We start from the raw sequence: 22,029 nt of genomic DNA, 5'->3' as shown, positions 1-22,029 counted from the left end.
AAGAATGCTGGATTTGATTAGCTATGTCTGTCATGAGTACCATACATATAGGGCAGGTTCCTGTGCTATAACCTCCCAATGCTGTGAGTCACTCTTTGCCTGGTGTTATCTGGGCTCACTCAGTAGAAGGTAGTCTTTCTGAGTTTCCAAAGCTGATTTCCCAGGTTGGTGCCACTTACCAGCCTAATTGAGAAATTGGAGGTGGAAAGATATGTAGTCAGAGGAGATTGGGGGGGCTGGGGTACAGGGAGATTCACAAGGGATGTGGACCAGGGGACACATATGCAGTGCCTCCAGCACCTTCAAGGACAATCGTTCCCCTCCCGTGGTACTTGCATGTGAAGCAGAGGCCCAGGCTGGTCTGCAGGAGGCGTACCTGTGTCCCAGCTAGATGCTCACCTCCTAACTGAGCCAGATGCTCTGCCGCCTTGTCCCTGGCAGATGTTATCTGTGTCCTGTGCTTGTGTTCCTGTAAGATGTTATTCTTACCAACTCTTAGTTATTCACTGGGGCCTTGCACCGATGTTCTCTTTCCCTCCTGTTGCAATAACATCGAAGGCCCATTAAGGGAATGCTGTTGCCTGCTAGTCAAAAGAGTAAAATCTGCTTGTAGATAGAGACATGGCACCGTCTCCGCACTTGAGAGTTAATCCAGTTGGCCAAGGGACTACCCTCAGGAAGGCAGGATTGTCTTAATTCATGCTAAAGAGATAGACAGAACAACTACCCCTTTATTAAGGCAGTCCTTTCCAGAATTCCTCCCCAGAATACAGTTGCTTATAGAATAGTCATACAATATCCTAGCCTGCCTGATTTCCTGAATCCCTCAGAAAAGCACAAGGTTCCTTTTCTTCCTTTCATCTCCTTTCTGTGCGTACCCCCTAACACTTTGGGCTTCACATTTCTGCTAGGCTTCCCTCCCCACCACATGGGTGCTTGCCTGTTCACCAAGCGGTTGACCTCCATTCCGGCCTAACTCAAACAGAATGGCTCTTTCCCCATTCGCATCCTCTGGGAAGCTTCTGAGATTTAAAGCTTGTGTGCCTGGAGTTTTTCTTCTAAATTCTAATAAATTGCTCTTAAGATTCCTTTTGAGTTTATTGTTAAATCTTTTGTTAGTGAGACTAAGAACCCCAAGTGGAGACTGATTTCCTGATAACATGTGATGGCCACAAAGGGACACCCCAAAACTTCCAGCAACACTTCCTCTCTGACAGAGCGGTTTAGAGCCCCCACTTGGGATAAGTTTTACTCTCCTGGGTTTCTGCCCCCACTAGGTTGTGATCAATTTTTTCACCATTTATTATCAAGCAAAATCTGTACACAAATATTACAGGACAAAAGGGGAACATAAGCTGAGTCATAAGCAGCTGCTTACACCCATGGTCGCTCATGCCTCTCTCCAAAAGGCCTGCCATCCCAAATGAAAACCCTGCCTCTTGGGCCAAAACACTTCTCTCAATTGGCTAGGGAACCTGTCTCAGATTTCCCGCCACAAGGCTGTGTGACCTGTTCTGCTTTGGTCCTGCCCTGGCACCTGGCACAGGACTTGGTGCCACACAGGTGTTCCGTCGATGCTTCCTGAACCGACAAGGTTCCTTTACAGAGACCCAGGCAGCTGAGGAGCCAAGGAAAAGGATGCTCTCTTTGCTACAGGACTCCCCTGACTGTCTGGTCCCTGCCCAGAGGTGGCCCTAACTCTAGACCAGTCTTCTCCTCTGAAGGCTGTGCAGCCTTGGCCAGGCCAAGGACATTGCAGTCAATTAGAGGTAGTGTTGACAGGCTCAAGCCTGTTTTGCTCGGCACTTCCTGCAGATTGGACTGGGTGTGCTAAATGCATAATGAACCTGCTAAACTCTTTAATGCACTTGCAATTCTTATTGATTCCCTTGATGATTACATATAATTTGCAGAACTGATTTGGCTGTGTGACTTGAAAGGCATTTGCAAAAAATCTCTGTGATTTGTCACTCAGCTCACCCCGGACTTTAAAATGAAGGCAGGGACACATTAAGAAAACAGTCATGGTTGTGACCTGCGTCACTTTTGATGGATGGCCCATATTCAATGAAACAAAAAAAAAATTGTACTGAATTCCATTCATGTGCCAGACCTCATGGGAGCAACTGGGGTTTCACTGTTGGATAGGAGTGAGCTTCTGGCATCGAAGTGCTCAGAATCGGGGTTGGGAGTGGGGGCTGGGGAGGAGCGGTGGGTAGGCAACTCCACAAGCGCTTACAAGTCAGAGAACAAGGACACAGGGGAGCAGTTAAACTCATTTGTTCCTCTGTGAGGTATCACATTTACCAATTACTTGTCTTCCTCGGAGCCCTGCTTAAGGGTCCCCCACTCACACCCTCTTCTGTGTTGGACACGTTGAATCAGAGCTGCCATTCAACAGATGCTCGGTCTTCACGGGAACACTGTTTGAATATGAAATGTCCCCCACAGGCTCCCTGGGCTTGGTCCCCGGCTGGTGGCTCTGTTTGGGAAAATTATCGAACCTTTAGGAGGTGGAGCCTCACTAGAGGTAGTGGGTCACTGGGGGCCGACTTTGAGGTCTTATCTCCTGGTCCTGTATGTGGAGGCCACGTGACCCCGCCTTCCTGCCCATGCTGTCCCGCCTTCCCTTCTTGCTGCCATGTCTTTACCACCACGGTGAGTTGTATCGTTTTGGAACTGTAAGTCCAAATCAGCCGTCCTGATCGTAAGTTGCTCTTGTCAGGTATTTCCTTCCAGCAACAGAAAGAGAAGCTGGGACAGATGGTGACCTTTGAGTTGGTGCCCGAGTTGGACTTGCAGCTGGTTCCGAGCGTGACTCTCCGGGGAAATCAGTCAGCTGTCGTTCTCACCTCCCACCTTCCTCAAGTTATCCTTCCAGACCTCCTTGCCCCATCCTCCCTTTACCCCAAATAGTCCAGGTGGAGCCACGCCTCAAACCTTCACCCCTACAAACCCCTGTGTGTCTTCTAAGAACAGCAGGCAGCCGAGCCCAACAGGCCTCATCTGGTGCTTTCCTTCTGGAATCTCAGCCTTAAGTCCCATCCAGGGTTGCTAAACACAAACTCTTGAGATCCTTGAAGCGGAAGGATTTATGGAGCTGTTACTAATGTCTTAAAAAAAAAATGGGTACCAAGTCAAGTTTTGGCCAAGTCCAGTAACAGGGCTAAAAAGATGGAAGGCTGGAGAAGGTCCCACGACAGCCAGAACTACTAGAGGGAAGACCCGTGTTTCTCCTGCACTGGCAGAAGAGAGGGGTGAGGGCAATGAGCACTCTGTGGCGGGCTGGGGAGGAAGGTCAGCTTGTATGTCCCTGCTGAGTTAGGGCTTCTTGGAGCTGAGTCAGTGTTTTAGCTCCCATCATGTGGCCTTTTTTTCTTTCTTTCTTTTTTTCTTTCTTTCTTTCTTTCTTTCTTTCTTTTTGGTACTCAGGACAACTTTGTCTCTCCTCCCCTTCATCCCCACCACCCTTGTAATCAAATTTAAAATACTTCAGACATTTTCTCTTATTAAGGTCTATGGGCAACTCAGTAGTTGAAGCTAGCTTCGTAGTCCAGAACCCCAAAGTGAAACAATGGGGGATGCTTCTCCTCTCCCAACCCCGACTGGGAAAACTGGGTCCATGCTCATTCCCCAGTAAGGTCCTGTGTGCACATCCAAAACATGGATATCTATTTCTATTTTCCTGTCCCCAGCCTCTTTCCCATCTCAGCAAAAGACATTCTCATTTACCCTTCTGGTTAAACACTTTATCACCTGCCCCCACCCCCTTTTAATTCTCTTTCTACCTGGCTGTTATGCTTTGAATATAGCTTGTCTTCTCTAAAAATCATGTTGGAGTTTTAGCCCCATGGTGAGACATTAAGAAGGTAACCTCATTTGAGAAAATACCTCCATAAGATAGTAGGCAAGCCTGTGTGACATCTTCTTGATTAATGATTAATGTGGGAGGACCCAGCCTATGGTGGTTTGAATGAGAAAAATCCCCAAAGGCTCATATATTTGAGGCTTAGTTACCAAGTGTCACTATTTGAAGGGATTAGAAGGATTAGGAAGGGTAGCCTTGTTGGAGAAAATGTGTCACTAGGGTTGGGTTTTGAATACTCAAAACCTAATGCCAAGCCTAGAGTCTCTCTCTTGGCCAATAGATCAGGATGTAGCTCTCAGCTAATGCTCCAGTGCCATGCTTGCTGCCATGCGGGCCATGGACTAAACCTCCAAAACTGCAAGCAAGTCCCCAATTAGTTTTCTGTTGTAAGAGTTGTCTTGGTCATGGTGTCCCTTCCCAGTAGCAAAGCACTAAGATACAGCCCATTGTAGATGGTACCAGCACTGAGCATGTAGCCTTGAGTTGTATGCGAAAACAAACTGAGCAAACCATGAGAAACAAGCCAGTAAGCAGTGTTCTTCCATGGCCTCTGCTTCAGTTCCTACCTCCAGGTTCTAGCCTTGAGTTCCTGCCCTGCCTTCCTCAGCAATGGAAGCACCAGAGAGGTCTTGAATACCGATTGGTAGAGTTTAGACATTAACAGATGCTGAGGGCTTGAGGCATTTTCAGCAGAGAACATCGCATCTACATCCACGTGGATGGGGAGTGACCTCTACTTCCATGGTTTGTCCTAGTCTTCTTTCTCTTTCTCTGCTTGCTCAGTGTTAACAACATTTTCAGACCTCATGCCACAAGATGGCTGCACTGGCTCTAGCTTGTTGATGTTCCTTCTTATTCTCCTCTAGATGGGAAGAGCTGTAGTACTTGTCTTAAATTCTTAAATTGCTCTCTGTGGGCCAGGTTCTCCACCCCAGCCAGGTTCTCCACTCATGGTGAGAAATACTCTAGAATATTCTTTTATGTTGTGTGATTATATGTCACTGTTATTGGTTTGATAAAGAAGCTGACTGGCCAATAGCTGAACAGGAAGAGATTGAGTGGGAGAGCCAGACTAGGAGGATGCTGGGAAGAAGGGTGGAGTCTGAGGAGTCTCGAGCCAGACACAGAGGAAGCAGAAGATAAACATGCCATGCTAAAAAAAAAAATTTAAAAAGGAAAAAAGGTACCACCATGTGGCAGAGCATAGATAAGAAATATGGGTTAATTTAAAATGTATGAGTTAGCTAGTAAGAAGCCTGAGCTATTGGCCGAGCATTTATAATTAATATTGAGTCTCTGTGTCGGTTATTTGGGAGTGGTTCCCAGGACAGAAAAACTCCACCTACAGTTGCAAGTGTCTCTGGATGCAAAGCAGAATTCACCAGAAGCAAAAGCATTGACAAGGCAAGGGGAGAGCTGCCTAGGAGGAGACTTGGTGAGTCCATTTATGATTATTTATTTGCAATCTGCATACAACTCTTCTTTGAGCAGTGGTGGTTGCAGCAGCTTGTCTGTGCCTTCTCTGGTGGAAGCCTCTGTGCTAGGGCAAGTGAGAGTGGGAACTGAGGCAAAGGAGTTGTCCAGGAGGGGTTTGGTGGTGAGACCAGAGTGTCCAGTCCTCAGAAGGTCAAGTTTTGTGTTGGAATTTGCTTCCTGGGTGACCTCAACATGCACGCATTTCTCTGCCTCATCCCTTATCTGAGGAGCACAAGAAAGGTTTCCCTCCAAGGGCTGAAGAACTTGGGCAGTCCTCGGTCCAGCATTACAGCTCCACACATAGTAACAGAGCAGCTCTGATAATTCCTTCTGTGCACAAAAGACTCAGTTATAAGTGAATCATTGGTTCACCAAGCTTATGGAGAGGAGAAGAAAGCAGTCATGGCACTTGCAGAAAAGAGCCTGGATTTGTCAGCGTGAAACACATCCCTTCGAACTGCAGAACGGAGTAGGGCAGAGTGGTCGGCGGGAAGGCACAGACCATGGGCTTCTGGGGTGTTAGTAGGCATTGGATGGGTCAGCTATTCAAAGGTCCCCACACTCCGTGACTTCCCAGGCTTGTCCTCTCTGTGCCTATGTCCCTATTGACTCTCCAGTCTCTGGAGTTCAATATCACATTTTTTTTCTTCATCACACAGGGAAAAAAAATGACCCACTTATCTGCATTCAAGGGAAGCATCCATATTTCATTCTTGCCCCAAACTGTAGCTCCTTTACCGTTTCTTTCCATCCCACTTTCCCGTGCCAGGCTTCACTGCTGCTGGAATCAGCCTGTAATTTTCATTCTGTAGCCTCTTCCCCTTTGGGTGATTACCGCTCTCCCCGTGTAATTACCAGCCTCCCTAAATAGAATTCTAATGACCCTAAGACATTTCATTGTGTGTCTGGGATTGTTGTATTTAATCATTTGCTATTTTTTGAACCTCCAGAGGTTTCCAGGTTGTCACTAGGGGCTGATCACTTATCAATGACTCATTTTCTGGGGAAACTTACTTCACATCTCTGATAACATCAGGAGGACATAATCTGGGATGCAGAAATGCTGCTACAAAGGTTAAGACTTGTCTTGGGCTCTTCAAAAGAGTGTCAACGCCGTAGTCTTGCAGATAAATGTCAGGCCTGTTGGGAATGCTGTGTGCACGGAGCTGTACTTGCAGAAACATGAATGTGCACATGTTCAGCCTTTGCAGGAATACCTGTGCAAACATGTAGCATCTTCTATGAGTCATTGCTAATATTGGGAAGATCTGACCTTTGTAACTGGTAAACAACCCTTTAAGTCCCCCAGGTTGGTGTCAGAGGAGTCCAAGGAGGCATAAATGGCTGCCACTAACCAATAGCTTCTGGCTGAGACACCAGACTAAAGCCTAATCTTAGCTTCTCTCTGAAATCAGACAAAGCTGTGAGCTGAAAGTGTGATGTGACCCCAGGCCACTCCTTCCCCTTAGGCACAGCTCCCCATCCTTCTTCTTCTGGCTTTCCCGGTCCTCAAACACCTCTCAGGGGCACGAGAGAACATGTGGAACGTGAGAGTCAACAGCTGAGAGGCTTATGTCTTTATACAAGCTTTCATGTGTGAAAATCCGTCTGTATTCAGAGATGTGCACACTGTATATGGTACAGATAGGCAGTTTGGTGAACAATATTCCATGGAGCATCTTGAGTACCAACTCCCAAACTAGCAGATCAAACAGAGGCCAATGATTCAGATGGCTTCTGCTGCCCTTGATAGCGTAGCTCTCTGGATGCTGCTAAAGAGAGGGGCGGTCCCGATGCTTGTCTTCATGGTTTCATGGGGATGATGCTCTAGAACAATGTAGCTTAGCGAGGGTCTGTATCATCTTGTTTTCAACTCCCTTAGCTCTAAAATATGTGCTTCCCATTCACCCATTGTCCTGTAACATTTTCAATAGATGTTATTATACTATTTTTAAAAGTTAAGCTTCATTAGAACACAGTCATGGCTCCTCCCCTCCCCTTCTCCTGAGGAGTAAGCTATTATCCCCATGCTTCTCAAGTTGAACTGGCTGAGTTGGTTGCTTTGAGGGGATTACTCAGAGACCAAATCCCATGTCCTCACATGACCTCTCTGATGCCTCCTTGCCTTCAGTCTTGGCTGGGCTGCAGGAGCTACAGGAACAGCAGTGGTGGCGACAGCCATGGGGGCAGCAGCTAAGAGTACAAATGGATCAGTCAAGAAGGCCCTGACCTTTTCAGCAAGTGGGAAGGTGTCCTCAGTCTCCACACACAGACAGGACCTGCTTGCACCCACCAATGACAGAGCGTGGCACAGTAGTTGGCACAATAATTGCAGATACACACCGGCAACATTTCAGACGCCCTCCAGGAATCCAGAGCTCAGAGTCTGTTCTGTCGTATAATCACTTCCGGGCTGTAGATGCTGCCATCGGCTGGATGATCAGCCCAGAGAAGAAGCTCGGTATAAGCGGACAGTGTGGCTTCGTGGGCTCTTGCTTTGTCTCTCTTTACCAGCTCACAGCGCTCAGAGTTTCAGCAGTGCCCCTGGAGATTTTAGAGGAGAGGCCTAAAGGCCTGGAAGAAAGAGGTCTGCTCCCACCCCAGACCAGAGTTCTTGCTGGCACAGTGACCTCACATGGGGTGATGGCACCAGCACGGAGAGAAGCCTGCACTTTGCTGCCCAACAGTGTGTCCCTGATCTCGGTGAGGTCCTCATTGATGAACACAAAGCCCACATTCCCCCAGCTATGAGGCAGCAGTTTCTCCAGAGCTGGGAAGTTTGCAGATGCCCCCATAGCTGTGCACGTCCTGGGCTTCTTTCTCATCAGTACCATAACCTTCCTTCCCAGAGACATGCTGATCTACTGATCTGCTTGGAGTTCACATCGTCTGCTCCCACAATGAAGCATTTTGGACAATCATCTCAAAGATCCTAAGGAAGTAGGTAGACTTCCAGGCCACTCTGTTTTCCCTGGGCATCATGGTGGTGTGCTAGGGATGGTCACATAGGGTTCAAGGACAATGTCACTGTAACGAAGATGCCTGCCGAGAAATCTTTTTTATTTTCTCTATGGCAGTTTCCTTGCCTAACAGTGGAAGTGACTAATTCCAATAGTGCCTGTAAGACCCTCAACGCCTGAACATACCTGTTCCTCCGTGCCTCTGAGTTCCACATCTGGGGTCTTAATCAAGACCAAGAAACTCAGGGAGGAAAGCCATCTTTGCTGATCACAGACTTCTTTCCTTCCCATTGTCTCCTGAACAATGCAGCAGGAAGAGCTCCCACAGCATTTGCATTGCACTAAGCAATCCAGAGACGACTTGGAGTCTATAGGTGGAGGTAGGCGGCTCTATGCAAGCCCTATACCATCTTATATGAGGGACCTGCATCCTCCAGTACTGGGGATCCTGGCGCCAGTCCCCATGTGACAAACGTACATGCTCTTGGCCTTTATGTCAGAGTTTGTCGACTGGGGCCCTCCACAGCTGATGGACAGTTGAGTCGCTTTCCAGTTTGAAGGTGTCCCCAACAATTCCTTTAGCACCTGTCAATACCTTTCTCTGACACAGTTGCTCAAGACTGTCCTGTGGTGCACTCGAGACAGAGAGATTGGCAAGTCCAGAGCAATCGAGCCCCTTTACATTCTCCGTGTCTGAGGGTTCTTGATGCTGCACATCGTCCTAGCGCCCACGTGTGGCCAGGCAGGAATAGTTTTGTGAAGTGTTAATTGAGAAATAGAATCTCACTTTCATTCACTCTCTACTAAGTAATGACGGTGAACGCTGAACATTTTGTGCATTTGTGGACTGTTTTTTTGGGAGGTTAGGAGGGGGGACTCTTGCTGTTTCTTCTCCTGTGAGTTTCTTGTTATTTGCGGAGTCTTTGTTTGGCTATTCGTCCTGTGAACATTTGCCAGAATTCAAGTAGAGCCATGTACATGAAACTCTAATTAAAAAAAAAAAAAAAAACTCCCAAAGAAACAAACTCAGAAAGCTGGAATCTCTCACAGATACACCTGTCAGTAAGAACATTGACAAGTGACATGGCCAGGGGCGTGCAGAGACCACTACAGCCTGGCAGAGAAAATGCTTCTGCAAGGTCAGATGCCCAGCAGTTGCCTGTCTGGGGGGACTGGCACTACCCGTAAGTGACCCATGCCACTGAGGGTGACTGTTTTACGTGACCTTTTACAAGTCCCCTTTGTCTTCCACTGCTCTGGGAATATGGCCTCCTGAGTTTCCCCTGCATGTGCCTTCTGGCTCAGCTCAGTCTTCGGAGACTACCCATTTGTTATTTAGGTTGGCAGCCTTTCTACACTTGATTTATAGGACTCCTTCCCAATGTCCTGCTCGGCAGTGTTCCGTAAGGACCTTCCCCTACCTGTCACTACCCACTACACTTTGTCATTGATCATTTTCACTTAGCAGGTTTGGATTTTAATCAAATCAACTTTTTCCCCTGTGCTTTATGCCTTTTAAAATTTTTAAATTAAAAATAGATTCTTTTCATACAATATATTCTGATTACAGTTTTCCCCCCAACTTCTCCCACCTTTTTTTTTCATTCTTAAAAAACTTTTCCATTTAAGAATACGAAATGCTTCGTGAATTTGCATGCCATTTTTGTCCAGGGTCCGTTCTCGTCTTCTCTGTATCCTTCCAGTTTTATTGTATGTGCTGCTGAAGCAAACACTTTTTCTCCTCTGATTTGAATAATCAAAAAGTACTTCTTATCTGGACACTAACAAGAATTTTCCTCCAATGTCTTCAAGTCATTCTCTGCTGGATTCTAGTGACAGCATGCTCATTCCTTGGGCAGTTTTGTGAGGCGAAGCTTTATGTTCTCTGCCAAGGTCAGGAACTGAGAGAGTCAGTGAGTTCCTCGGGGTTCATAGCTGAGAATGACAAAATGGGGAGAGAGATCCACTTCCACAGTAGAGATCTATGTCCGCGGTAGAGATCCGTGTCCGCAGTAGAGATCCGTGTCCGCGGTAGAGATCCGTGTCCGCGGTAGAGATTCATATTCACAGTACCTAAGTCCAACATTTCCTCTAGTAGGCTCATATCCAAGCCTTTCCCCCAAAAGGCAACTTTCTCCTGTGCCCACTTGGATGCTTCACGTCATAAAGAAAGCCACCATTTGACCTTCTAGGTCTCAGCTCACCAAATTCCCACAAGTTGTACTTGAATTCTCCTGACAGGTGAAGATACCCTAGGGAGACATTTTGTGTCCCCCACATCCCCAGAGCTACCAGACACTGGAACTGAAGGAATCGGGATTTCCCAGGTGTCTTATAGTGGGGAAGAAAAAGGACGGGCCGTGCTGCACGGCAGATAGGGAGCTTGTCTCCCAGAAAGACTGCACGCAGATCTCACATCTTGTCAGAGCAGCTTGCAGGAGAGCGGGGGCTTATACAAGGATGGGTCGGTCATCACCGGGACCACATCTCGACCAGGACTACTTAGCTGCGCATACTCTCAACCTGTACTTAGACCTAAATCTCATGTCAGGACCCTGGAAGACAGATCGGGGCTCAGCAAACCTCTCTGTGGTCACCTGGATAAATTTCCTCTCTCTACTTTTGACTAATTGGTCTTTTTAACTGGCCAATTGTAGGAAGGCAGCTAAGCCTAACCTATCAGGGATCCAAGGGTTGCCCTAACAATAACTATCCCCAGGAAAATGACACATTTGGGGTGTCACCCACCCACAACAAGTTGACCACAGGTAGGGAGACAAGGTCGAATGCTTGGAACAGCAGCTGCAGTTACTTTATTGCAAAGGCCACCTACGCCTAGTCACCATTAGCTGCCTTTTGTCTTTATTTAGTGAGCAGAAATGAATGCCTGGACTCCCCCAGAGTTTCCCCAGTTGGTGCACCTTGGAGTTCTGAGCCATCTAGGTTCTGTTGGATAGTTTGGGCTACTCCATCGTCTTCGGCAGGCCTTGTCAGTTTGCAGGAAATTTTAGAATTTAGATTTCTGCTGGCTATCAAAGCATCTGAGCATGACAAGGAACGCTGAAATGTGTTTGTCTTTGGGACTTTTCTGAGCACTGGGTTCTGTTGAGCCGTTTGGGATGCAGAGACAGAGGTGTTCAGAGAACTCGACTGCCATTTGTGTAGCCTTGGAGAACAGTGCGTGCTCATTTTCTTACTGTCTCCTAGGGAGACTTCTAAGTGGCCAGGCTTCTGTAGCCTCATGGTGATTTATCTAAAAGTACACTTTGCATTGAATATAATTACTTCTTGTGTCATTTTGTGTCTAAAGCAGCATGGGGACAAAGTTAATCTGTCCTTGCCGGGGAAAATTCTCCTTACAGGATTTGCAAGATGAGATAGCTCTTGAAAATCCTGCAATGGGATTTTTTTTTTCAGGGATGTTATCAATATGCAAGTGAGGAGTGTAGGATTGGTGTCAAGGCTGTTATACACAAGGCATGGTGGCTGTGTGTGTGCAGTCCAAGGTCTTTATGTCGTATATTCTTTTCTTGATGGGAATTCGAAAGATGCAATCCCGATAAACCTCCAGGACCAGGGCACGTTGAAACTGTGTACTGTGGGAAACGTTGAAACTGTGTACTGTAGTAAAACGGCAAGGTTGTTACATCTTACCCAAAAGATAGATAGTTTATGTCTTTCACTTAAAGGGTGATTAAATTGTTAAAATGCTCAGAGAATATCTAAACTGATTTGTGGCAGGTAGATTTAAAACATCTCATTTGATCTAGGTATTCTTGTGTGGTTTCTAGGCTCTGCTCCCTATAAAATACGAATGTACTTGTTGACATTAAGAAGAGCTAATTTCATTATTAGATAGTAAAGTTGTAATAAGATTAATTTGCCGGGCGGTGGTGGCGCACGCCTTTAATCCCAGCACTCGGGAGGCAGAGGCAGGCGGATCTCTGTGAGTTCGAGACCAGCCTGGTCTACAGAGCTAGTTCCAGGACAGGCTCCAAAGCCACAGAGAAACCCTGTCTCGAAAAACCAAAAAAAAAAAAAAAAAAAAGATTAATTTTAATGCTAAGATAGTGTGTCGCTAGGAGACAATACATTTTCTTATAAATAATGCTACAAGATTGGATAATTTAATATCTGAGTTGGTATATGTATACCTTGTATAGTTATCCAGATTATGTTTTATTAAGCTGTTTATGTTTTTGACTGATTTTTGCTACTCAGAAAACCATCTCTTCGCAAAGTCCTGGTTTACTTCCATACCTTTTTGTGTTTAGGTCTTTCGAATGGCCACTTTATAACCAGCTGTTTTAACGTGGTTTTCCTGTAGGTATTTATGTATGACTGCATATATATGACCAGCAATTATGCACAGATGTATATCCGAACTTTATGCACATGTAAAAGTTTTCAGTGTTAGCTCAGATGTCAAGAGCACTGGCTGCTCTTCCAGAGGACCCAGGTTCAGTTCCTAGCACCCGTATGGTACCTCACATCCATCTGTAACTACAGTTCCAGGGGATCAGATGTCCTCTTCTGGCCTCTTCAGGGTGGTATGTATACGTACAAGTAGACAAAACACTCATACAAATTTTTTAAGCTTACAATTAAAATGTGTATTCTTAATACATGTAAAGTGACCAATAAGCACTCCTGTTTATACAGTATACATTAAATCTGGATTTTAAATGTACAAAATGGCCAGTGAAATTTTCTGCCATTTCTAGTCATTGCCATCCAGATAAAGCAAACAAACAATAAAACCCAACATTTAGATAGTTCTGCTCGTTAAGATCTGACTGGAAGGTCTCAGATGTGGGGCTCAAGAGTAAACTGAGGCAGATTATTGGGGGTAAGAAGTCTAATAGAAGAGTTATTAATCCTATGGACAGAGAGACAGACAACAGCAGGGCAAGGACTCTGAGGAGAGTTCAGGCCTCAGAGTCAGAAATAGACAGTCTGGTGGGACCTTCATGAGAATCAGGCCCATGGGGAGGGGGTCCTTCTTATAGACCCTGGAGGAAGAGGGGACATTTCATTCACAGTGGGAGCCTGCAGCCAGGGTCTCTGACCCCTAGGCAGAAGGCAGTATGTTGGGAGGGGGGATGACAAATGGCCATTCAATCCTGGCACCTGTAGTCCATCAGCTAGAGCTTCACAGACAGTGTCTCAGCAGGAGGCCTGTGGGTTTCTGTGAGGGAGGGGGCTGCTGCAGGTACAGCAGCCTCAGCAGTAATCTGCTCTATTTTCACATCCCACCTGGGCGCTGATTGCTGTGACTGAATTAATACTTCGCTATTGAATGTGTGGTGTGCCCTTGAATATCAGAAAGTGAGATTGCCATTGTACTGTTTCCCCCAAATTGAAAAGAGTCTTAAGATTCAATTTATGTCAGTGCTGTGTTCCTCTCATCTTACCTGGCCCAAGACTAACTCTTGCTTCAGATATAAAACCTCAACATTACTGTGTATAAAGAACTCCTGTGTGGTTCTGCGGAGTGATATTAGCTGTTGCCAGCTCTTTTGTGTGTAAATACAGTCATGTCCTTCATGGAGTGCATAAGCCTTCAAAGTTCGGGGAGTGCTTTACCAAGCTGATTTCCTCCCAGCTAAAACTGTCAGTGTACTAAGCCCCGCCCCCAGAGGTGTTCCTGTCCTCCTAATCCCACTATGACTATTCTCTTTAGTCAGCCAGACACTTCCTAACCTTACACACACCCAGCTGTGCCTCCCTATGGTTAAAAAGTGCTGGACATTCCTCACACAAGTGTTGTGAGGCCCTGCTGGTCAGATATGGAGACTATCATGGCCTGGCAGCTTTCTCCAAGCAACATGAAGGACTTCCTCCCCAGTGATGCTTCCTGCTCTCTACCTGCCCTTGTTTGGACCATGTCTGTAGGCCTGGACACCTGATTTAGCTCAAGGATGACCCTGCAAACATTCTTCCCTTGTGGGCTACATGGTAATTAAATAGTGTGTTCTAGCTATTTTTATAGGCTGTGCTGCCCCTGATCCAGCTTTATGTTAGGAGTGTGTCATTTAATGCAATTAGGGTTTGACCCCGGGCCTCCCAATTTTATGTTTCTTATTCTCTGGAGTAAAGTCACGTCGTCTCACTGAAGGGCTATCTCAGTCATATCCACAGTTGTCTTAACCCTATTCCTCACTTCTGTTGCCTCCCCGCTGGTGGACCAGCAGCCAAAGATCCTGAGGAAGGAGAACCATCGCCAGGGAGAGCGTCTGTAAATGAGTCTGCAAGTTTCAAACTCATTTTCATTCACTGTTTGCTCTGTTGGTTGTGCTTTTGTAAAACTTCAGATCGGTTGCCAGTTAACATTCTGCAGAAACACAGCTCCTAAGAAAAGATTCTAGGACATCACCCACAGGATGGAAGTCATTAAATTTAATAAAAAAAATCCAGGCGGGCTTGGCCTAAAAGCCACTCTTGGTGCCTCTTAGTTGCTCAAAGTTGACCACAGAGGGTTTTTATTGGCAGTTAACTCCTGATATCACTTGCTTATCGACCTACCTTCCCAAACTAGGAGCATCAAATCTCAGCAGCAAAGAACAGGTACAATCAAGCCAGGATGGCTAATCAGTGGAATGTGGTGGTTTGAACAGAAATGGCCGCATAGACTCATAGATTCAAACGCTTGTTCTGCAGGGAATGGCCTATATGGAGGGTGTGACGTTGTTGTCTGCCTGCATGCTGCCATGCTTTCCTCCGTGATGATAATGGACTCAGTCTCTGAACTTAGTCAGCCCCAATGAATGTTTTCCTTTATAAGAGTTTCTGTATAGCCAGGCAGCGGTGGTGGTGCACAGCTTTCATCCCAGCGCATAGGAAGCAGACACAGGCAGAGTCCTATGAGTTCAAGTGAGTTCCAAGACAGTCAGGACAGCACAGAGAAATCCTGTCTTGAAAAAAGTAAGAGTTTCTATGGTCATGGTGTCCCTCTTCACAGCAGCAGAGCACTATGACAGGTATCTTTTGAGAATATGAGAGAGAGAGAGAGAGAGAGAGAGAGAGAGAGAGAGAGAGAGGAGTGGCAGAATTTCAACAAGTCACTTTGAGAGGTAAGATAACTTGACAACAAAGGCCATCTATGGTATCGGGAGTGCAGTTCTTCATTTGACACACATTCTTTGAGTTCCTACTATGTGCCAACCCCCATACTATGTACCCATCCCCATGCCAGAGTCTTGTTTTCAGGAGCTTCCTCTGAAGAAGTGGAGAGATATAAACATGTGGAAACACACAGGCAAGCAAGACCTTTCCAGAGCTGCAAGGAAGGCTGCCAGGGAGAAGAATTCCATGTCTGAAAACAGCCAGGGACAGAGTGTAGAGCAGCCACCTATGAAACCCACAGGAACATCAAACAAAAGACCCCATGATGGAAGCCAGCTCAGGACCTTGAACACTGAAGAGAAGCCCCACGTGTCTGCAGCAAGAGATGAGAGGAAGTGGGGATGAGGAGGGTCTAGGTGGGACCTTGTGAGTCATGGAGGAGGACCAAGTCAGATCCCAAGTGCAGGGAGGCAGTGGTTTGAGAGTTAGATAGAGTTGAGACACCATGCCCCTTATTCTCCAAAGGAAGTAGCTCTCTCTGGCTCCAGTGGGGTGTAACAGGTCCAGGCTACTGTGCAATGGGGTGGAGAGAGTAGGTGTGTGGACAGAGTGAGCCTGGTAGCTCCCAGGTGCTTTGTTCTGGAAACACCATTCTGTTTTCACTGACCCTCCCTCCCCCCGATGGACACGCTCATGTTTCATCTTGGCTGTTATGAAGAAGGCTAGTTTGAACCATTGGGTTCTGGTTCTTGTGTGAATAGATGCTTCAGTTCTCTGGGGTGCCATTCAAAGAACGAATCTCTGGCCAATGTGGCAACTCTATAATTAACTTTTTGAGAAACTTCCAGGCCAATTTCTGTGTCAGCTGCTCTATTTCCATTTCCACTGGCATCCTGAGAGTTCCAAGTGTCTGTGTTCCTGCCAATGCCCTTTGTTACTCGGTGTCTTTGTTCTGGCCACTCTGGGATGCTCAGTAGTATCTCTTTGTGATTTTTTTTATTTTCATTTCTCTACTGACTAATAATGTTGAACACTTCCCCCCCCCGCCCCCGTACTGGTTGACCATTTGTCCATCATGTGTAGAGAAATGCCTGTTAAGCCCCCCCCCTTTTGGTTATTTTTTGGTTTTTTCAAGACAGGGTTTCTCTGTAGCTTTGGAGCCTGTCCTGGGACTAGCTCTTGTAGACCAGGCTGGCCCTGAACTCACAGAGATCTGCCTGCCTCTGCCTTCCAAGTGCTGGGATTAAAGGTGTGCGCCACCACCTCCTGACTGTTAAATCCATTTTTAATCAGGTGACTTGTCTTTTGCTGTTGTTGAATTCTTCTATATTCTAAATGCAAGTCCAGTATCAGACACATGACTTGCAAAATCTTCCATTCTGCAATAGCTCTCACTTAATTTAAGGAAGAGCGTCCTTTGAAGCAAAAAGTTTTTAAGTTTGTGTGTGCTCATGTGAGTTCATGTGTCTATGTGTGCATCTACCACAGAAACCAGAGGTACCCTCTCCCCCCTCCTATCACTCTTCACCTGATTCCTTTCTCTCTCTCTCTCTCTCTCTCTCTCTCTCTCTCTCTCTCTCTGAACCTGGACCTCCCTGTTTTCTGGATAGGCAGATATATCTACCAGGGCCAGGGTTTCAAGGGCCTGCTACCACACGTGTGGTGTGTTGTGTGTGTGTGTGTCGTGCGCGCCGCACGCGCGCGTGCACGTGTGAATGAACTTGGGTACTAAAGCTTTTACAGCGAACATTCTTACTCCAGCAGGCTAGGCCCCAAGTCTGTAGGGCAAGCACTGGGATCACCAGGTTCTTGTGCCTCTTTACAGGTACACAAGGATAACTATAGGAAAGAAGGGAGCTTCCTAAGGAGGAGATGCAGAGAGCCTGACAGCCACACCATAGCTTACCTGTGCCCTGGCTCCAAGGAGGCAAAAAGCCCGCAGTGACCTGCTGTGGATCATTAACACAGTACCCCACTGTTTCAGTTAGGGTTTCTATTGTTGTAAAGAGACACCATAACCAAGCAGCTATGATAAAGAAAGCATTTAATTGGGGTGGCTAACTTACAGTTACAGAGGTTCAATTCCTTATCATCATGATGGGGGAGGGTGGTGGTGTTCAGACAGACATTGTGCTGGAGCTGAGAGTATCACATCTTGCAGACAATAGGAAGTTCACGGACTCACTGGGTGGTTTTCTGACAATAGGAAGCCTGAAAGTTCACCTCCACAGTGACACACTTCCTCCAACAAGGTCATACCCACTCCAACAAAGTCACACTTCCTAATAGTGCCACGCCCTATGAGATTATGGGGGCCAATTACATTCAAACTACCACATTCTACTCCCTGGCCCCTACAAGCTTGTAACAATATCATCATGCAAAATGCATTTAGTCCAGCTTCAGAAGTCCCTGTAGTCAATAAAAGTCCCAAACTTGTTTCAAAGTCTACAGTCACTTCTGAGATTTGTGTCTTAACTACAATTAAAATCAAAATCAAAAAGCAGAACAGATACTTCCAACATATGACATAGAACATACATTACCATCCCCAAAACATAGGGAAGGGAGCACAATGAGGAAATACTGGATGAAAAAAAGGCATAAAACCAGCTAGACAAACTTCAAACTTTACTTCTCAATGCCTGATGTCAAAATGCTCTTCAGATCTCCAACCCCATTCAGCTTTGACTGCAACATACTTCTCCATTTTGGCTGGTTCCACTCCCTGTTAGCTGCTCTCCTCGGCAGGTAAACTACAACTTTGGCACCTCTACCATCTTGGATTCTCCAAGGCAATCCAGCTTTATTTTCACAGCTCCATGCAATGGCCTCACTATCAGGCCTCCATTCAGGAAACATCCCTGACACATGCCTGGCCTCGGTGGCTTTAACCCATAACTCCTTCCTTCTGTCCTCAACTCTAAAGCCAGAATTACATGGCTGAAGCTGCCAGATCCTGCTGCTTGTTGGGACTGGAACATGGCTCCAATTATATCTTCATCAGCTTTCTGATCTTCGCTGCTTAAGTTTTGGCTGTCCTGAACTTGCTCTGTAGACCAGGCTGGCCTCAAATTCAGAGATTTGCCAGCCTCTGCCTTCCCAGTGCTCAGACTAAAGGTGTGCCTTGCTCCACTTGGCTCTAAGCTTTCCTTCCATTTCTTTCTTTTTTTTTTTTTTTTTTTTTTTTTTTTTTTGGTTTTTCGAGACAGGGTTTCTCTGTGGCTTTGGAGCCTGTCCTGGAACTAGCTCTGTAGACCAGGCTGGTCTCGAACTCACAGAGATCTGCCTGCCTCTGCCTCCCGAGTGCTGGGATTAAAGGCGTGCACCACCATCGCCCCGGCTCCTTCCATTTCTTTTCACAAGTTAGAAACTTACCTGGGCGGGATATTTCCCTGAAGTCACCACTCCCCTTTTTTTCATTTCTTTATCCATTTATCTCCTTGAACACAGGATTCAGCTCTGCTCCACTTCCTGGTGCTCCTTTTCTCCTCAAAAATTTATTTTGTATTTACCCTGCTCAGCTTGCTCCTTTTCATTATAGAGTTACCACTAAAAATCACACAACAGAGTGTATACTAGGCTGTTTTGAGATTTTCTTCTGCCAACAGAATTAATCTAAAATTCTTCACTTTGGCCTCAGGCAGACTCTTTGGACAATGGCAAAAGGCAGTCATTTTCTTCACCAAAATATCATAAGAATGATTACTAGGAAACATGCTCAAATTCTTTTCCTCTGAAACCTCTTGAATGAATCTCTGACAGTTCAAATGATTCTTAGTACCTCTGTCCTCCTTGCTCCTACTAGTATGGTCCATTAAGCAGCTCTTAAAACACTCAACTACTTTCCTAAACCAAACTCCCAGAGTCCATATTACTAAAAACAAAATCATGGTCAGGCCTGCCACAACAATACTCCAGTTCCTGGTACCAACTTTTCTCTTCATTAGGGTTTTCTATTGCTGTGAAGAGACACCATGATCACAGCAATGCTTATAAAGAAAATATTTAGTTGGGGGTGGCTACTTAGAGTTTCAGAGGCTCAGCCCATTATCGTCATGATGGGAGCATGGTAGTGTGCAGGCAGACCTGGTGCTGGAGCTGAGAGTCCTACATTTGCAGGCAACAAGAAGTCAACTGACTTCACTGGGTGGTACGCAGAGCATAGGAAACCTCAAAACCAGCCCCCACAGTGACACACTTCCTTCAACAAGGCCACACCTCCTAATAGGGCCACTCTCTGTGAGATTATGGGAGCCAATTGCATTCAAAATACCACATCCACTTTCCAAAATTCCCATATTGGTTTTTTTTTTTGGGGGGGGGGGGAGCATTTCCTTTGGTTGAATGACGTTCAGGTAAACTACGATCAGTCTTTTTTCTGGTGCTGCCTTTCATATGTTAATCTCTAGAATTTCTTCCTTCACTGTTTTCTATTCTCCTGCTTAATTGCCCATTGAGCCATCTCCACAGCCCAAATTTTATTTTCTATAAGCACTGATGATAGAATTCAGAACTTGGTATATGCTTATCTCCAGTCCTTGGGCTTTTGAGACAGGGTCTTACTATGTATCTCATGTTGGCTTCAATCTCTTGATCCTTCTGCCTGTCCTTCTTGAGTGCTGGGATAACAGCATGGAACATCAGTTCATTGTAAGCTTTAAGTTTTGTTATTGGTACTGGCACCTTTGATGTCATATGTCAAAAAAATAGTGTCTAATCTAAGCTCACAGATTTACCCCCATTTTGAAAAGAATGTTATAGTTTTTAACACTAATGACAGCTGTAGAAATGACCCATTAAGGGAGATTAGGTCTTCTGGTCAAGAAGGTGAAATCTCCAGGCTGGGTGGAGAATCTATCATTCCAAGATAGGCACAACGTCACAGATAGTGGGCTGGCCAATCACCTGATCATGGTAGGACCTCAGGAAGGTGCGGACCCACTGCTAGGAAGATGGGATCACCTTGCAAAAGAGATAAGTGGACTAATTATTCCTTGGAATGAGATACTCTACTTCGGCTGCCCAGAATTTCCACAGTCCTTGCAAGACGCCATGAGGTTCTGCTGGGTAACTTTCTGAATCTGACCTCAGAAAGGTACCGTTTTCCATCCCACCCTCCCCATCTCTTTCCAGTGAAGGCCAGAACCTAAGATACTTCGGGCTTTCTTAATTTTCCTTGAAGGCTCCCACAGCCCCACCACATCGCTGCCATCCATGCCAGCTTAACTCAAGCATGTGATCTTTCCTTCTTCCCGTTTCCTGTATTCTCCCCTGGGCAGCTGCTTAGAGTTGCTCTTGGCCCCACTCTGGGGTCTCTTTATAAACTCTGACAAGGAGGTCTTCTTTGGTTAAAGTTTGGCGTTCATTGACTTTCAAACTTTTCTTTCCTTTGAATTCTTTAATAAGCAGAGAAAATGAATCTGTTCCTGCATGTTTACATGGTATCTCTTATGTTTATGTCTTTGATAATTTGGGGGGTGACCTTTTTTGGTGTGATATAAGATAGTGTATTCTTTCACCTAGATTTTTTTCACATTCTATGAGAAAGGTCTACATGCAAGAATTAAATTCATATCCTTTTCCGTGTGGAAGAATGAAGCTGCCCTAACATAATTTGTCAAAAAAAAATTACCCTTTCTTTCTTTTCCATGTGATGAGACCATGTGATGAGAAACAAGAATAAAGAATGATTCACAAGTGGAGGCTTCTTCTGATGACCCATCTCTCTCTCTTTTTTTTAAATATTTATTTATTATTTATTATGTATACAATATTCTGTGTGTATGCCTGCAGGCCAGAAGAAGGCACCAGATCCCATTATAGATGGTTGTGAGCCACCATGTGGTTGCTGGGAATTGAACTCAGGACCTTTGGAAGAGCAGGCAATGCTCTTAACCTCTGAGCCATCTCTCCAGCCCCAACCCATATCTCTTGAGGCTATACACTGCCATGTCCTCCCTGTCTCTCCCAATTCCTAGGAAATTCACAGTTGACCAGAGAACTGGATCAGAGTTCACTAGACAGTCTGCACTAGCTTTGAGCCTCCTGTAAGACACCCCCATGGCCTGATATGGACTCTGAAGAGTCCTGCAGCCTCCTGCATTGGCTAGCATTGGCATCATGGAGAAGGAATGTTTCTTCTTGCTCACTCAGCCAAACAGACAGAACTGGGCCCACAGCAGCTTCAGCACCTCCTCTGTGGTCTCAAAGCAAACAGAGAAGCAGCCAAACCTCTTCTGCAAACCAGAGGTTGTCTCTTAGGACCCTGAGGAGGGGATAGAAGGAGCTGTAGCTTTGGCACACACACAGCAGGAAACAGAATAATAATGAATACTTTTTAAATTGAGTCTAATTGCAACATGGAAAATAATACCATTTGAAAATGCAAATGTCTAACACCCCACCCCCTCCATGCATTCTCCTCTTCTCTTTTTTCTTCTCTCTGGTTCAGAAGCAGCTCTTCACTCCCTGGGCTTTCTGAACTCCCCTCTCTCCACCCAATTGCTTGTATTGCTGATGCTGGACCTCCACAGTAATCTGTATGGACAGAAGCGCTCCAATCGTTAGCAGAATCCAAGGTGTCCTGGCGGTGGGGCTTGGAGTGGGCCAAGGCTCTCCTTATAAGAGGATGCAGGAGCAGAGTGGGGAAGGCATGTT

At 45.9% G+C, this 22,029-nt stretch overlaps 1 non-coding gene and 1 pseudogene across 1 annotated transcript; both read right to left on the bottom strand.

Annotated features, from left to right (window-relative positions):
* Nucleotides 1–7,419: 7,419 nt before the first annotated feature.
* Nucleotides 7,420–8,323, bottom strand: LOC121445729 (annotated as a pseudogene).
* Nucleotides 8,324–9,930: 1,607 nt separating this feature from the next.
* Nucleotides 9,931–10,037, bottom strand: LOC121445730. The gene has a single exon (XR_005973994.1). It is a non-coding gene; the product is annotated as a U6 spliceosomal RNA (small nuclear RNA).
* Nucleotides 10,038–22,029: the final 11,992 nt, after the last annotated feature.

This window comes from Microtus oregoni, unplaced genomic scaffold, assembly GCF_018167655.1.
Source record: "Microtus oregoni isolate MIOR12 unplaced genomic scaffold, Mior012 000408F_ref0000008, whole genome shotgun sequence".
NCBI classification, from domain to species: Eukaryota; Metazoa; Chordata; class Mammalia; order Rodentia; family Cricetidae; genus Microtus; species Microtus oregoni.
This window is presented reverse-complemented; position numbering and strand designations above follow the sequence as displayed.